At 41.9% G+C, this 4,243-nt stretch overlaps 1 pseudogene; it reads right to left on the reverse strand.

The window, feature by feature from the left end:
* Window positions 1-543: 543 nt before the first annotated feature.
* LOC100756699 lies at window positions 544-1,068 on the reverse strand (annotated as a pseudogene).
* Window positions 1,069-4,243: the final 3,175 nt, after the last annotated feature.

Raw genomic sequence — 4,243 nt, forward strand, 5'->3', positions numbered from 1 at the left:
CAAAGTTTAAATTAAAATCCCCTTTGTTTTTTGTTTCATGGACAAACAGATGAAAAGGTTTTGAGACATCTGAAAGTCCTAGGGCTGGGGCAGAAGTCAGAGCTGTTTTTAAAATCTCAAATGCCTTCTGTTTAGTTTCAGTCTAGATTCAAGGCTTAGTGTCCCCTTTGTGCTGGTGTATAGAGGTCTTGATATTTCTGCAAACTCTGGTGTCCAGAGGCAGCAATATCCAACTGCACCAAGGAACTCTTGAACCTGTCTATAGTCTTTGGAGCTGGAATCTGAAGGATGACAGCAATCTTACCCTAAGACAAAAATCTTACTTTTGCCTCACCTCAGCTGGTAGCCAATATAGGTCACCTTCTACAAAGGTGGGCTTTCTCTCTTTCTTCTTCCTTCCTTCCTTTCTTTTTATGGTTACAATAGGCATTTATTTAAAGCAAGGCATCTACAGAGCAAATAACTCTTAAATTGTGATTCAGGTTGAAACAACTTCTTAAAATATGCTGAGACCAGGCACATCCACAGATCTCAACTACAAGGTCACTTCTTTGCCCATTCTTTCTCTTTCCTTTCCCAAACAACCTCTTTCAGATAGGGGTCAAGGTAGAATTTGTCCTCCTCATATTTTGTTCACTACTCATTAGGCAAGATCTGATGCCTTATGGTCAGGTCCAGGGTTCTCTTAATTCAAAACATTCTGTCATTATAAAGATTCTCAGGAAGCCTTCTTATGGCTTCTTTCACGACTTTAGTCTCATACATTGTATCATCTCTCATTAAACCCAGCTTGTTGGGCCAGGTGTTGGTGGCACATGACTTTAGTCCCAGCACTTGGGAGGCAGAGGCAGGCAGATATCCGTGAGTTCAAGACCAGCCTAGTCTACAAGAGCTAGTTCTAGGACAGTCTCCAAATCCACAGAGAACCCCTGTCTCGAAACACCAAAAAAGCAAACAAACAAAAACAAAACAAAAAAAGCCCTGCTTGTCGAATCCTGCATTGTTATAATACCATTTTCAAAAACCATCCAGTCACTTGCTTGATGCTGCAACAAGTCTGCCTGCCATTTTGCTTTCTTAGCTGACATTTGTAGCCCAAGGTCTGTAACTCTTGCAGCAGTTTCTCAGTGGCTCTTTTCCCAGGTAACCTCTGACAGAAGGTGCAGGAGTCTGCATTTAGTGTTTTTAAATACTGGGGCAACCTTGTCCAGGTATGTTGCCCTCTGTGACCTCCCACTGGGTCTGTCCATTTAAAAGCAAAGATGGGTTGACTCAAGTCTGTCAATGGGAGGTGAAGAATTCGTCTTTCAGATCCAGGACAGTGTACACCTGTTGCTCTAGAAGAGTCAGACTCATGAGTATCAGAGGTACCAGGTTTCTTCATAGGCAAGAGAGGCATATTCCAGGGTGAGTGGCAGGGTACAAGGATGCCTGTCTCTTTAATCTAGACAATATGGGCTGCAATTTTCCCTTTTGTTTCTGGAGTCCTTGAGTATTGTTTAATCTGGACAGAGGTAGCTAAACTGGTTAGTTGAACAATTATAGGAGCTTGGTGTTGGGCCAGCTCTGGGGGTTGGTTTCTTCCTACAGAGGGCAAGACATCAAAATTTTGTTGGGTATCTGTAAGTCTAACCACATCTCATCAACAGAGAAGGTGACAGTGGCTTTAAGTTTATGCAAAAGTTCTCGTCCCAATCAGTTCTCTGTTGTTAAACACCCTTTGAGCTACCTCCAGTAACTGGTACCTACTTATATCACTTTTTTTTGTATCTTGGGTCTACAAGGTGACAAAGGAAATCTGATGAGTGAATTACCAATACGGAGTCAGGTAAGGATTTAGGGTATTTATTAGGGAGATGCCTTACTTACAGAGCAACCTAGCCAGCTAGCAGGGAGTAAGTAGAGCAAGCCCATGATAAAAGGGAAGAAGAAGGGGCTACCATGTGTGTGCCCTTCAATTTTAAACCTTCCCCATGTCACCTTGACCATGCCCTCTCGTGGTCAGGCACACCTGTAGCCAGCCCCGAGGAGGCGTGGTTAAGGTGTTCCCTACAGAAATCTTTTTAGTAGCTGTCTTTAATCCTTTAAAAAGGACCTAGTGAAAGTTGTTTAAGGTTTCCTTGGTCACAGGAAAGGCAATTTTGTAAGAAAGGATGTGACCAGAACCCAAAGTTGGAATCTGCTTTTATCTCTAACTCAAGCAGTGTCTTATCCCATTAGTGTGAATTTGATTTCATACTCTGAGGAGATTGGCTAATCCCCAAAAAGGGAATGGGGAGGTTGAGGGAACACTGACTTTTGTAGGACTAACTACCTTAATAGAATAAAAAAATATTGTTACACCTGGACCAAACTCCTCCCTCTATCCTTGAAAGTTCTAGCCTCCCCAAACCACTTTTCTTCTTCTGATTCCCCCAGGGTTGGAGCAGACTACACCCACTTTCTTTTCTTTCTTTTCTTTCTTTTTTGAGATGGTCTCAAGTAGGATGCTAACCTTGAACTTGACTTGTAGCTGAGAATGAACTTCAACTCCTGATCTTCCTGCTAAGCCTGGGCCACCACCCTTACCATACCCCACTTCTTTTTTTTTTTTTTTGCTAGGGTTTTCTGTGTAGCCTTGGGTGTCCTGGTACTTGCTCTGTAGACCAGGCTGGCCTTGAAATCAGAGATCCATCTGCTTCTGCCTCCTGTCTCCTGAGTGCTGGGATCAAAAAGTCTCTCTGTAGGCAGAATTTTCTGTCCTGCCAGATAACTCCCAAATAACCACAGGGACTTATTATTAATTATAAATTCTCAGTAAATAGCTTAGACTTGTTATTAACTGGCTCTTACAACTTAAATCAACTCATATTTCTTATATACAATCTGCCACATGACTCTGTACATTTCCTCAGTATGGCATGCTCATCTTCTACCTGAGTCTTCTGGCAACTCCCCCCACCTTCATCCCAGCACTCTTTCCCTGTCTGAAAGTCCTGCCTAACCTCATCCTGTCTAGCTGTTGTATATTCATCTCTTTATTAAACCAAATGAGAGCAACATATCTTCACAGTGTACAAAAAAAATATTTCTTGACAAAAGTCCTTTGATACTATGCCGGACGTTTATTTTTGATTTTATGAGACAAACTCTCAATATGTATCCCTAGTTGAACTTGAACTTACAACCTTTTGCCATAGCCTCCTGAATGTTAGGATTCTAAGTATATGCTACTATATTTACCTTCTATCATTGTCTTTTATTGTTCATATATGTATGTGTAAGCATGTGTGCCATGGCACACATATGGAGGTCAGAGAACAGTTTGTGGGAGTCAGTTCTCTTCTTCCACCATGAGGGTCCTGGTGACTGAACTGAGATTTTCTTGACATAGTGGGAAGTGCCCTCACCCACTGAAACATCTCACTAGCCCCTCCATTTCTTTTTCTATCAATACATATTTTCTGCACATTTCACCTTTTTGGTTTTGTTTTTACTGAATTAAGTTCTTATATAAATAAGAAAAGTGCCCATCTTTCCTTCTGCCTGCCTTCCTTCCTTCCTTCCTTCCTTCCTTTCTTTCTTTCTTTCTTTCTTTCTTTCTTTCTTTCTTTCTTTCTTTTTGTTGTTTTTGAGACAGGGTTTCTCTGTGTAACAGCCCTAGCTCTACTGGAACTTGCTCTGTAGAACACACTGGCCTCAAACTCACAAAGATCCGCCTGCCTCTGCCTCCTGAGTGCTGGGACTAAAGGCACGTGCCGCCATTGATAGGTGAAAACTGTCCATCTTAGATATGAAATGCAAGTATACATATGTAGTCATTTATTCCCTGCCTCTGCATATGTTACCTTGTTTCCTATAGGCTTTTATTTCTATGTACTGTACCAGGGCCCCAGACTTTAGTAGGCCTGGAGACCTTAGCACAACTGACTCTATGATGGAAGTACCATTCAAGCTGTAAAACTCAGCATGTAGACAGAACCACTTGCCAAAATGAAAACAAAGACCTAATCCATCATAGTTCTGGGAAAGTCTCTAAATATATTATGTAGCAAGTTTTTTTTTTTTTTTTTCAGATGATCTTTGGACTGCCAGCCCACAAATGATGACTAAGAGACTTATTACTAATTATGAAATCCTGGTCTTAGCTTAGGCTTTTTCACCGACTCCCCCCCCCCCCGCCACAGGGTTTCTCTATATTGCTTTGGAGGTTGTCCTGGAACTCACTCTGTAGAGCAGGCTGGCCTCGAACTCACAGAGATCC

The sequence above is a fragment of the Cricetulus griseus genome, chromosome 2 (assembly GCF_003668045.3).
Source record: "Cricetulus griseus strain 17A/GY chromosome 2, alternate assembly CriGri-PICRH-1.0, whole genome shotgun sequence".
NCBI lineage: Eukaryota > Metazoa > Chordata > Mammalia > Rodentia > Cricetidae > Cricetulus > Cricetulus griseus.